Raw genomic sequence first — 14,740 nt, 5'->3', positions numbered from 1 at the left:
TACACCCCCTAGACAACGACATGACCATAATAGTCAAAGAACCAGGGAAACACAGGAAGAGCGGTTGATGGTGATGAGCATCCAAGCATTAGAGGAGGCATCAAATCAACCAAAACCCCAGGCCATTGGCACATGGAGGAAACCAAGGATTTGTTATCTTTGTAAAAGAGAAGGGCATTATGCCAGTAACTGCAACAGCCCACATAAAGTCAGACCCCCTAGACAAGAACACGAGCAGAGTTACGACACTCGGAAGTATAATCGGGTATCACACATGTCAAATTTTGGTCCACACATATAATTTATGATTAGGAAAGTTGATCATTAACCTTGATAAAGCCTGAGGTAACAGTTAATAAATTGGGAGGTCATTCCTTGAAGACACAGGAATGACCGGGTAAGAATTGTAATGTATCTGTAAAATGTTTCTTTTTCCCCATCTCTGACGTTCACCGCAACAGCTCCAACATCACCTGACTACCTGACCTTTTCAGAAGTCTACCAAACCCCAGTATGACCTATCAGCATCGATGTATCCTGGCCAGATACAAAGGGTGGAGTATGGAAATACTGGTGGGAGAGACTATGCAAAGATACCATTGGACATGTAGATGTGACAGCCTGATGGTGAACGGAAGATCTGACAATGTTTTGTTGTTTATTGTTGGTTTATGTAACATATATATATATGAATTGTTCTCTCTCTCTTTTGTTTTTTTTCTTCTTTCTCATGTTCTCATACTTTACAGATGGTATGTCATACATCAGTTAGACAAATGGTAATGCAAGATTTTTGCTCCTTACAGAGAGATCGCTGATTTGGAAGGAATATTGTATCACCGGAGTGTTCGTTTGGAAGACTGAGAGACAGCACCTTTGAGATGACAACAGAACAAGAAGAACAACAAGACTAGAGAACTAATTATCGTAACAAGTTTCTCCCCCCCTCAAACTTTTTTTTTTGTACCCCCATTACAAATTTCTCTTTCTCCTCCTGTAAGATGGACTCGCCCCAAGAGACTGCAGTCCGTGTTTTCCTGTTGACCATGATGTTGACCAGAGCAGCCTGTTTCGGTGAGAGTACCAGTGAGGTCGAGAAAGGATCCAGAATGGGTTTCTGATGACTGAGACGGAGGCGTAAATTTCCAATAGAAACACAATCACCGAGCAAAGGCGAGTACCAGAAAACGATCTAGCAGCCATGTTATTTGTAGACATTGTGAAGGATTGTTAGCTGAAGAGAATTGCATCTGTAGGCATTGTAATAACTTAGTTGAGCACGGGTGCATCAAGAAATGTCAGTCCAGTTTTAATGTCCACATGGACCGGCATCCATTGAGGGACTATCACTCCTTAGTGGGTAAAGTGTTAAATCAGACAGACTGTTGGGTATGCTCTCAAGTACCTCAAGGTCAAAGCAAATCAGGACTAGTACCATTCCCATTAACGATAAGGGAGGTACTTGAGTTAAGTGGTGGGAGGCCGGTGGACAAGAGGTTTAATATCTCTAGTCCTCCTAGTTTGAAGCTCCACCAATATCATGTGGATAGGTCTTTAGTATGCTTTAACATTTCCAATCCCAGAAAGCAGGGAAATTGGGAAGTGTCATGGAATAACAAAACCATGACCTTTTCATACAGAGCCGATAGAATGCCTACAGATACAGAGCTCATACGCTACAGTGGAAAATATTTCCGATATAGGTACACCTTAGGAAGTAGGATCATGCGAGTTGGAGAAGTATCACAAGGATACTGTGCACAGATCGTACAAACTGATACGTGTACTAAACAGATGGGAGAATTAGGGTTAGGAGAGTTCACATGGAAAATTTGTAATATGGTTATGTCACACTCTGTCCCATATGTTCTCCCCGATGATGCATATTTCATATGCAGGAGGAAGGCGTATAAGTGGCTTGCCCCAAACTCAGAAGGGTAATGTTATATTGGAAAAGTACTGCCTGATGTAATGACTGTATCCCACACTAAAATGAAAGATATTCACCGCAGTGCCCAAGCTCCTTATACTCACACTCATTATGAGCACATCGTTAAATGGCACCTGATAGAAAGAACAGAGCATCCGGCCTCTGACCTGATCCATGAATCCACCGGGATTCAATTCCTAATCGCGTTAGATATCACTCGCACCGCCAGAGGAGTGATAAATTACAAATATATATCTGCGCTTGCAAATTTATTAGACAATATCACCGAAATGTATGACGACACATTCAGGTACACTGGGAAAGAGTTTCAAGCCTACAAAACAGAACTGGTTCAGCATAGGATGATTCTCAATTACCTCACAGCTGTGACAGGCGGGTATTGTGTTACCCTGGCAACTCAATATGGAATCAAGTGCTGCACGTATATTACAAACAGCACGGAGGACCCAGCCGAGGTCATAGACCAAAAGATGGATGACATCTTACAATTAAAGTGGGAGTTTCGAAGGAAACACAATCTCACACTCGCTGCTGTGGGTAATGAGCTGACCAGTTGGGTGTCATGGTTGAACCCACGAAATTGGTTCTCGGGCTTAGGAGAATGGGCCCAAGGTATTATTATGGATGTAGCGAAATTTCTTTTGTGTATTCTGGGAGTCGCCATATTGGTTGGCCTGATATTTAGATGCGTTTGGGTTTTAGCGAAGCGTAAAAGTAATACCAGGGTGATGAGTCTAAGGAACGAGGACACTGTACTAACAACAACTAATTTGATGTATGACCCAACGATAGAGACAATGTTGTGATGAAAATGTGATTCCACGGTCCGTTTCTTTCACCCGTTTCTCCTTTGTTTTTCTCCAAGGTACAAAGACTCGCTTGGAAGAAGGATTTGAAGACCACATTTATACAAAGATTTTTTTTATGGACTATGTTGCCGGCCCCCAATATCCCTAGTGACTTTAATGAAAACGCTAGCCCAGAACTTTAGTGATTTAAAATTTTATGGACATTGAAACGGCTTTGCTCGCATTATAGCAAAAGCCCAAAGAGACTACAGTCAACATGTACATCGAGACAAGACGCAAGACAAGACCTCAATCAACAAATGTATATTAAACTCACATAGTTTATGACTGCATTTACCATAATTGCTTCTTATCTTCATTTCTACAACCTTCAGGTAATGACACACATAGTCGATAGGGAATATAGGCACAGATATCAGCACTCGCATATTCCCCCCCTTCATGTATCATCAACTAAAATGTGCTCCCCCATTTTGTTACAAAAAAAAGCCGAAAAGAGCTCGGTAAAGTTTGACAGCCCATCCACAGGCCCGTAATACGGGATAAGAAGGAATTCAAATGTATACTTCGCAATACCTCGAAGCTTGATTTAAAACACGTACGGCACGATGATACATGACCCCTCAAACATGGACTCATACACACATGCTTCTACTATCTCACTAGGTCATACCTTTTTTTCCCACCTTCTTCTCTTCTCCCTTACCCAATCATAGAACTGTATTACATATGACATATATTTTTCTCTTTTTGAACTGTTTTAGGAAGTGGCAGTTATTGATGACTGCCAAAGGGTGGACTGTCAAAGTCAGAAAAATATCATGCTACACGTTGCCATATATTGACCTCATGTGCGTGCCTGCTGCACGTGCACATTCTCTCCCGTGCGTGCGGATATACGCAGCCGCGTGATGGCGCCTCGGCCATGCGCTCGAGCGCGTGGTATGTGCATTTACGGTAGTTTGTGTGCGTCTAGCGGGCGACTCAATTGTTTAATAATAAAACCAAATAGTATGTTTTATAGATAATGTTCCCCTTAGTGATAACTGTAAGTTTGTTTAAAGTGAATTGGTCCCCGGACAAAGGAATTCCTCTTTACGTGGTACAAAGGGTCTGATTAAGGTTGAACAGTGGTGTCTGATACCTAACCGAAAGTATTTTAATAGCAATAATCCGGTGTTGGTTAGGTAAAGATTAATCGCTCCTGCATATAGTTATGGCCATTAGTAGTTTCTGGACATTTTCTATATTTGCAGTTCATTGTCCATGTGTTGGAAATCCTGAGTTTCCCTCCCACCTGAGCAATTTGATATAGTCATAGCCCACCTGTTCAAACTAACCTATGACCTTTTGTTATGATGCGAGGAGACATTCCTGTGTCCAATGAACAATGAGATTATAGGTCCCTTTGTAGTATACTGTATGCAGTGTATATAAGATCAGCCAGCCTGGGCAGGTCTCTCACACTCCACAAACGGTTTTCATCTTGACTAACTTGGAGCTGGTACCAGAAGCTGAGCAGCGATCATTCCCAGTGTGTGTAAGTAATTCTCTGTAACCATTCTAAATCTTTGTTTGTATTGGCCATATTCTCTCTCTCTGTTATAGTATAAGATTGTGACGTTATTGTATATTTCTGTCTAGATATTCTGTTAGAATTATATGTTAGTATGTAGAGTATAAGCTGTAACTGTGTACCCCTTTTGATATATCTAAAAGCTCGTTAGTAAAGGTGTTGGAACCTCAGCAGGGTGTCTGTGTCTCTCTAGCTAGTACAAAGGGTTTCTGAGTTTCTAAATCGCTCTAACAGCATTTACATTAACAAGGTTAAGCAGCGTTATATCGCTGCAGTATTTCAGTAGTAAGGTTTACAATACAAACTCAATCATAGTGTGTTGCATTAAGGTTTACAATATAAGCATATTCTGTGTTTAAAGTTTATAAAGGTAACGGTCTGTGTGTATGCTCGCTGTGGGTATTCCGTACACCCAGCACAGCATGTGTACTTAATTTGCGTACCACGTGCGAGGTCTTCATACGCAAATAGCGTACGGAGTGCGTAGCATGTGCACGTGGTTTAGCAGCCATTACGGCTACACGGTATTAGTATATAGCTAATGTTAAAAGGTAGATACTTGACTCTATCACCACTCTTAATCTCCTTTTTTCCAGTGTAAACATGCCTAGTCTTGCAAGCCTTTCCTCGTATTCCAGCGTCTACATACCCTTAATTAGTTTGGTCGCCCGCCTTTGAACCTTTTCTAGCTCCAGGATATCCTTTTTGTAGTAAGGTGCCCAGAATTGTACACAGTATTCAAGGTGTGGCCTCATAAGTGATTTATATAACGGGAGTATAATACTCTCGTCCCTAGCATCAATTCCCCGTTTTATGCATGCTAATATCTTATTAGCCTTCTTTGCTGCAGTCCTACTTTGGGTACTACTGCTTAGTTTGCTATCTATGAGGACACCTAAGTCCTTTTCCAGTACAGAATCCCCTAATTTTACCCCATTTAGTAGGTAGGTGTTATTTTTGTTCTTGTTACCACAGTGCATTACCTTACACTTGTCTGTATTGAAGCGCATTCTCCATTTCGCTGCCCAAGCTTCTAATTTAACTAAGTCATTCTGAAGCGAATCAGCATCCCCCTCCGCATTTATAACTTTACACAATTTGGTATCATCTGCAAAAATTTACACCATGCTCTCTAGACCTTCTGTTAGGTTGTTAATGAAAATATTGAACAATAGCGGCCCTAATACTGAGCCCTGCGGCACACCACTTAGCACTTCAGTCCAAGTTGAAAAAGATCCATTAACCACAACGCGCTGCTCCCTATTCTCTAACCAGTTTTTGACCCAAGTGCATATTGTGCTTCCTAGCCCTGATTCTTGTAGCTTGTAGATAAGTCTCATGTGTGGTACAGTGTCGAATGCTTTGGCAAAATCTAAAAAGATTACATTCACCTCTTTACCCTGATCTAGGTTTGCGCTTACTGTTTCATAAAAACCAAGTAAATTGGTTTGAGAGGATCCGTCCTTCATAAACCCATGTTGATTCCTTTTAATGACCTTATTGATGTAACGCTGTATTAGTGACTGTAATGGATGATATGTTTATTGTTAGACCATAGCTGATGTATTGATGTTTATAAATTGTATAATACTAAAATATATGTGTATTTAATGTGGTGATGTGTGGGCACGAGGGAACGTCAGAGACTATTCTGGAAGCCATTGCGCCGCTGGAGTTGTGTCGGGGTAACAGATGCAGGGAGAGCGAGGCAGAGTGAGGCAGCGTGAGTCGCGCTGTGGGGGGCGAGAGAAGGGAGCAGAGGACAACTGGGCTGCCGCGCGAGAGGAGAAGCAGGAGGCTGGTGACGCAGAGACCGGAGCGGTGAAGTACCTGAGTAAACGGAGGGACCCGGAGCAACGGAACCTTAATACTCGCATACCGCTATACCGCTGCAGCAACCACGGCATCGGGGGATCTGGAGTCGGGGAAGTAGCAGCTGAGAGAGACGAATTCCCCAACGGAGCAAGATCCATCTGAGCCGCTCAGGTGGAGAAGCTGTCTGACGGAGGTCTCCCTTCCACTGATCTCCATGCAAGGAGGTGTGAGTAACCGCTGGGAGGCCACCCAGTAGGGGGAGGACACAATAGAGATACCCACCCCTCTTCATTGTCAGTGTCAGCCAGCAAATTTGCCCAGCCGCAGGGAGAGAGACGTATAACTTCGGGGGGGAGTGCACTGCACCATAGGGGCCCTGCTTCACTGCACAGAGGCATATGTACATTATCCTTAGTACAGCCTATATAAACATTACCCCTGGCAATCCCTCATGACGGATATTATATCACAAGTCACCCTATGAGTGAACCCTGTAGGGAGACTAGGACTCACCGTCTGTTAGATGTTATGGCCTCTGAGGAGCAACAGCGCAGGAGGTAGGAACGGAAAGTGAGCCTCAGTTAATAGCGCATGAAACTATCCACCCCAATAGGGGTCCTAGAAAACTATAGCCAAATACTGCTTAGCTCAACCTTATATGAGAAATGCAATGTGAACTCATGCAACTATATCTATATGCATTGCATTATTTAGAGTGTATCGTATAGTAGATACATAAACAACCATCCCTCACCGAGCGGATCAGCATTACAGGTTTGGAGATATACTGGGATATGCCAAGATCATCAATGTGATAGTTGATATTTATTACATGGCAGGGGCCATTTCACCAACGGATACAATAGGAGATCTATGAGAACTTCACCTCTTACTATAACTATAGACAAAACTATGGATATATAATTATAAGCGTCATCACTAAGGATCAGATACTACTTATCATATTCTCCAGGGCCCCAACGTGTGCACCAACGAACCACTCGAGTGTAGGGAAAGGTCAGACAACCAGTGTTGCCATTGCGCGCGCCTCACTGCTAAAGGTACTATTCGGATACAGGGTGTTTTTCATTGATAACCGGTTTCAAATGTTTTTTTTTTGTAGTGCATGCATAAACTATTGTATACACATAGAGTATCATATTATTAAAATGTTCAGTGATAAAGTATAACTGTGAAAAAATAAAACAAATTATAAGTACACTTAGAAAAGTGGTTGTTGGTGTGTTAGTCCTATTTCCTGAACTTACCTGTCTATCGGAATTCCGGAGAAACTCACTGGAACGGGTCTGGAAGACAATAAAGATGAATAGTAATGTTAAAGTGAAAGTAGATGCTGTATAACCCTTACTGTATAACAATTTATTATAAGTTCATACTACGGGCTTTCCCAAGCTAGCCCACCTCAAAACAGCTTGGGTGGAGGCACTCCTTAGACTTATTTATTGGTAACCTCAATTCTACAAGGGAGTCGCGAGTAGGGAGGGGTTACATTTGGAGGCACTGCTGAGATTACGACAGAAGATAATACCCACTCAGGAGTCCTGGTAACAAGTTGGGCCATGGAGGAGGTCACTGTGACGGATATCTACAGATGGTGTAGGGAGAAGGGAGTGGAGCCTCTATGCAGTGTTGTTCTTATCGGACCGCTTAACTCGGTTAATGATGACTTGGCGTTACGGGTGGTGGGAAACTTTTATGGCATCAGTCAGCCCTGTGTGGTGGATCGGTGGAAAGGACAGTCAGGTGATACCTATGCTATATTGATTAGTAATAGAAACCCCTTGGATAAGACTTTAATCCCCTTCATGGTAGTAGTGGAGGGGGTTGTTGGAGGGAAAGTACAAGTGCTATGGCCCGAAGGGGAGGAGATGGTAGCAGCCGAGGCCATCTCGGGAGGTGATTCAGGTACCGGGCCTCTGCTGATCGGGGATTCCCTGCCTACGGCTGACACCCAAGAGTCTTCAGTGAATAAGGAGGATGTCTCGGGAACCGGAGTAGAAGCGGTAGTAGACAAGATGGTCAGCCAACTGGAGCATTGGCATTATGAGGGAGGATACCGTAGACTAAGAATATTCTTGGGAATTACCCCAGTACCTGCTGGAGAGGAGATTTATGACACTTGGCGAGAGGCTGCCATTCAGCATTCGGAAGAATGGCACTGCCCAGAGCATATAAAAAAACAGAGAATAGTGGAGAGCTTACGGGGACCTGCTATAAGGGTAATACAGGCTACTAGGAGGCGTAAAGCAACAGCCACTTTAAAGGATTACATAGAAGCTCTGGACTTCTCGTATGGAACACTCGAGGATGTGGGAGATTTGTTAGCTCGACTAAATCGGACGTATCAGGAGCCGGGGGAGACGTTGACCCACTATATTTATAGGGTGGATCGACTAATCTACCAGATTGTCGACAAATGAGGCATTGAAAAGGGGGAAGTAGACGAGCGCCATATGAGACAAGTGTTAAAAGGAGCCATGACTAACCATCCCGTGGCCCAGCGATTACGATGCACTAAGGCCCGTGGACCTCTGCCTACTCTCACTGAATTGGTCAAAGAGGTTAAATTAGAAGAAATCAAGATAGATACCAGAGAAAAGAATATCAAACGAGTGAAGGTGGTATTACCTACTCCATCCCTCCCTACTATGGACGAGAGGCTGTTGAAGCTGATTGAGGAACAAAATAAAAAGATCGATCAGCTGATTGCTCTACAATCCAGCTCTCAGTCCAATACAGGATGGCCTGTCATGAGAGGAAGGGGAATGACCCAGGGAAGTAGGAGTCGGAACCCCATTATATGCTATAGCTGTGGGCAGCCAGGCCATAGGTCCTTTGAATGTCCCGGCACGGGAGTAGGCCGGGGAGGAAATACAAATCACTCCCCTCCACAACCAGACCACCAACTGGAAAACTTCAGTGGGAGTGCTGTGACCCCCTCACAGGCTCCCTGATTATAAACGTTCGAGCAATGGGGAGTGCACAGTGGGTAGACAATATCCCAGAAAGTCTTATGGGTGCTGCCCCGCTCATCTAGGCTATGATAAACGGCCAAGATTGTACAATATTAATGGACAGCGGGTCTCAAGTGTCCATCGTCTTTGAATCCTGGTACACGGAACACTTGGCTGACGTACCCATTCACCCCCTTAGTGGCCTCACTGTATGGGGATTAAGCAAACAAAAGTAACCCTATCTAGGGTATATCATTACCCAAATTTCCTTCGATCCCGGGCTGATCACCCCTAATGAAACAGTACCGTTGATAGCCTTGGTCTGTCCTGACTCTCCGGGTGATAATGGGCAGTTATCAGCAATAATAGGAACTAATACTAACCTGTTCCGAAACCTAAGTCGATGGTGTGGGAAGCAAGAGAGGGGCCATCAATTTGGTGGAGTAGAACAAAATCACGAAGACAATTACCGATGCCACAGAATTGAAAGTTGTCGTGTAGTCAACGATGGGACTAGGAACTTTTTGGATGTTTCCTCCAAGGATATTGACTTAGAAGTATGCTTTAAGGGCAGTGATATTGATTCGGCAAGTAAACAACTCCTGTTGGAACAGATACAGTTAAGGGAATCCGTCTTCTCTGAGAGTGACTGGGATCTGGGTACCGCTACTGGAGTAGAACATCACATTACATTGACGGATAACACCCCTTTCCGGGCGAGGTCAAGAAGGTTAGCGCCAGCTGACTTTGACGATGTAAGGGAGCACCTACGTAATTTATTGGAGAACCATGTAATAACCGACTCGGAAAGTCCGTACGCATCCCCTATAGTGGTCGCTCGCAAGAAGAGTGGAGAGATCCGGCTATGCATAGATTATCGCACATTAAATAGTCGCACTGTGCCGGATCAGTATACGGTTCCAAAAGTGGACGAAGCCCTAGATTGCTTACACGGGAGTAAATGGTTCTCTGTGCTTGATCTCCGATGCGGCTACTATCAGATTCCAATGAGCCGGAATGACAGAGCCAAGACCGCATTCATTTGCCCGATAGGATTCTTTGAGTTTCTAAAGATGCCCCAAGACAAAAAAGGAGCCCCCGCTACTTTTCAACGAACCATGGAAAAGACTGTCGGGGACATGTGCTACCGGGAGGTATTGGTGTACCTCGATGACATCATAGTTTTCGGAAAAGATCTAGAAGAGCACAATGAGAGGTTACTTAAAGTACTCGATCGACTTCAGGCACGTGGGCTGAAATTGTCCATTGAAAAATGTAAGTTCCGTCGGTCTTCCGTCAAATATTTAGGGCATATAGTGAGCAGGCAAGGCATATCCACGGATCCGGAAAAAGTGGTGACTGTTAAGAACTGGCCACGACCGGAAAATCTGAAAGATCTAAGATCCTTTCTAGGATTCTGTGGTTATTATTGTAAATTCATGCCACAGTATGCGGTAGTTGCCAAACCATTGACTGAATTGACTCGAGGGTATCCTCCGGTTACTCGACGATCACGCCCTACAAGGTCGGATCGGGAACACCTGTATTATAAGCCTCGAGAGCCATTTGGAGAAAGATGGACAGCATCCTGTGAGGAAGCATTTAACCAGCTAAAAGATAGTCTCACCAAATCCCCTGTATTGGCATAAGTACAACCAGACTTACCTTACGAGGTCCATATAGATGCTTCCTTTGAGGTCCTAGGGGGGGTGTTGTATCAGCTACATGGGAAACAGTTACGCCCCATTGCGTATATTAGTAGAGAATTGTCAACAAGTGAACGAAATTACCCTGTACATAAGTTGGAGTTTTTGGCTCTTAAATGGGCTGTGAGTGAAAAATTCCACGATTACTTATATGGAGTACAATTTACAGTACAAACGGATAACAACCCGTTGACGTATATACAGTCATCTGCGAAATTGGACTGTACTGGCCATCGGTGGCTGGCTGCCCTGACTAACTATGACTTTACTATCAAATATCGTCCAGGGGCTAACAATCACGATGCTGATGCTCTATCCCGTTTATCTCATGAAGATGGCTCTGTAAAGGAAGATGAGTGGATCGAAGTGCCTGCTGACGCGGTTAAGGGGTTATGCCAACATATAAGTGTTAACCAACATCACGAACCAGCTGCAATATTGTCCACTGGAGCGTCTGCTGCGGCCATTCCCCCCTCCTACTTTTGGTTAAGTCATATGGAATTGGAGGGTTTAGATATGATAATCATCAAGATATATTTGCTGTGTTGAGACTGGTAGAGAATCCCAATCTTCCAGTGGTGTGGTCGCAAATGTCACCAGCCTCAAAATTATTATGGCGACAACGTCCCAAGTTGAGGATATTGAAGGAAGAGTTATATAGGACTGTTAGGAAGAATGACGGAAGAATTAACGTGCAGTTGATTTTGCCTACTCGGTATAAACAGATGGTACTGACTGCCTTACATGATCAGCATGGCCATTTGGGATACGATAAGACTCAGGGATTAGTGGCTGACCGTTTTTTCTGGCCTTTTATGAACAAAGAAATTGAGCAATTTTGTCGGACTTGCGGTAATTGTATCCTGCGGAAAACACTACCTACCCACAGGGCTGCTCCTTTAGTGAACATCAGCAGCTCGGGGCCGATGGAGTTAGTCTGAATAGACTTTTTAACTTTGGAAGGCCATGAAGGACAAAATAGCCACCTCTTGGTGGTAACGGATCACTTTACACGTTATGCTCAAGCTTATATAACATCCAATCATAGAGCCGGGACAATTGCCCACACATTATGGGAAAAGTTTTTGGTCCATTATGGCCTACCAGCAAGGATTCACTCCGATCAAGGAAGAGAGTTCGATAGCCGGTTAATTAGAGAGTTGTGTAAATGCTGTGGAATTCAAAAATCCCGGACCACACCCTACCATCCTCAAGGTGATCCCCAACCTGAGCGATTTAACAGGACACTGTTAAATATGCTTGGTACGCTCGGAACCAAGAGGAAATATCAGTGGAAAAGATATGTATCTACCTTAGTGCACGCATATAATTGCACCAGAAATGAGACTACAGGATTTACACCGTATTACCTTATGTTTGGCCGTGAAGCTAGGCTACCTGTTGATGTCTGCTTAGGGACACAGGTTACTCATTCTGTCGGGTCCTCACACTCACAGTATATTAAACAACTACGACAACAGCTGAAAGATGCTTATCTAATAGCACAAGCCACATCGAAGCACACGGGAGAAAATAATAAGACCCACTTCGACCGTGGCTTAACGGAACAGTGTTTGCAGCCAGGGGACCGAGCACTAATACAATCTTTAGGAGTGCCCAAGAAAAAAAAATTGAGTAATAGATGGAGAAGTGAGCCCTATGTGGTAGTGCGGAAATTGCCTAATATTCCGGCTTATCAATTGGCACGGGCAGACGGGCAGGGATCAGTAGAAACATATCATCGGCAGCATTTGCTCCCCATTGGTCAAGATATACGGTGGGGGGAGGATCTTGGACGTGACAGTCCTCCGAGTGATCGAGGTGGTTCCAAAGGGATGCACATTGCTCAGGGTGATGGAGGTATATTGGCCACAGAGAATAGTGACAATATGGATGAATATGCTTCAGGATGTTATTATCAAGACCAAGAATGTTTACGGGAGGAGTGTGCTTCGGAGCAGACTCATCAAGATCCCGAAGTGATCGATTCCACCCTTACGGGGGAAGTGAACGAGGGAAGTTGGGGAGTAAGGGAAGACTCTGAGTTGTTAAATGTCTCCCAAGGAAGATTAGAGGTAGTGTCTGAAGGACTACCTAGTTCAACTCGACCACAAAGAGTTCGGAAGCCCCCAAGAATTTTAACTTATGAGCAGTTGGGCACCCCCACGGAAGTTCCCTTGGTAATACACCCTCATTTGATAATGTCATGGCTGTATTTTGATTATAGTGTGGGTAATTAATAGATGGACCAGTATCGTTCTTAAGTATGGTGATGGTCACTCCTTTCAGAAGTGCCACTCCCCAGGGGGAGAATGTAACTCTGTATTAGTGACTGTAATGGATGATATGTTTATTGTTAGACCATAGCTGATGTATTGATGTTTATAAATTGTATAATACTAAAATATATAAGTATATTTAATGTGGTGAAGTGTGGGCACGAGGGAACGTCAGAGACTATTCTGGAAGCCCTCGCGCTGCTGTGGTTGTGGCGGGGTAACGGATGCAGGGAGAGCGAGGCAAAGTGAGGCAGCGCGAGCCGCGCTGTGGGGGGTGAGAGAAGGGAGCAGAGGAGAACTGGGCTGCCGCGCGAGAGGAGAAGCTGGAGGCTGGTGACGCAGAGACCGGAGCGGTGAAGTACCTGAGTAAACGGGGGGACCCGGAGCAACGGAACCCTAATACTCGCATACTGCTATACCACTGAAACAACCACGGCATCGGGGGATCCGGAGTCGGGGAAGTAGCAGCTGAGAGAGACGAATTCCCCAACGGAGCAAGATCCATCAGAGCCGCTCAGGTGGAGAAGCTGTCAGATGGAGGTCTCCCTTCCACTGATCTCCATGCAAGGAGGTGTGAGTAACCGCTGGGAGGCCGCCCAGTAGGGGGAGGACACAATAGAGATACCCACCCGTCTTTATTGTCAGTGTCAGCCAGCAAATTTGCCCAGCGCAGGGAGAGAGACGTATAACTTCGGGTGGAGAGTGCACTGCACCATAGCGGCCCTGCTTCACTGCGTAGAGGCATATGTACATTATCCTTAGTACAGCCTATATAAACATTTCCCCTGGCAATCCCTCATGACGGATATTATATCACAAGTCATCCTATGAGTGAACCCTGTAGGGAGACTAGGACTCACCGTCTGTTAGATGTTATGGCCTCTGAGGAGCTACAGCGCAGGAGGTAGGAACGGAAAGTGAGCCTCAGTTAATAGCGCATGAAACTATCCACCCCAATAGGGGTCCTAGAAAACTATAGCCAAATACTGCTTAGCTCAACCTTATATGAGAAATGCAATGTGAACTCATGCAACTATATCTATATGCATTGCATTATTTAGAGTGTATCGTATAGTAGATACATAAACAACCATCCCTCACCGAGCGGATCAGCATTACAGGTTTGGAGATATACTGGGATATGCCAAGATCATCGATGTGATAGTTGATATTTATTACACGGCAGGGGCCATTTCACCGACGGATACAATAGGAGATCTATGAGAACTTCACCCCTTACTATAACTATAGACAAAACTATGGATATATAATTATAAGCGTCATCACTAAGGAACCAGATACTACTTATCATTTTCTCCAGGGCCCCAATGTGTGCACCAACGAACCACTCGAGTGTAGGGAAAGGTCAGACAACCAGTGTTGCCATTGCGCGCGCCTCACTGCTAAAGGTACTATTCGGGTCCCGGATGTTTTTTATTGATAACCGGTTTCAAATGTTTTTTTTTTGTAGTGCATGCATAAACTATTGTATACACATAGAGTATCATATTATTAAAATGTTCAGTGATAAAGTATAACTGTGAAAAAAATAAAACAAATTATAAGTACACTTAGAAAAGTGGTTGGTGGTGTGTTAGTCCTATTTCCTGAACTTACCTGTCTATCGGA

This window comes from Pseudophryne corroboree, chromosome 10, assembly GCF_028390025.1.
Source record: "Pseudophryne corroboree isolate aPseCor3 chromosome 10, aPseCor3.hap2, whole genome shotgun sequence".
In the NCBI taxonomy this organism is placed as follows: domain Eukaryota; kingdom Metazoa; phylum Chordata; class Amphibia; order Anura; family Myobatrachidae; genus Pseudophryne; species Pseudophryne corroboree.
This window is presented reverse-complemented; position numbering follows the sequence as displayed.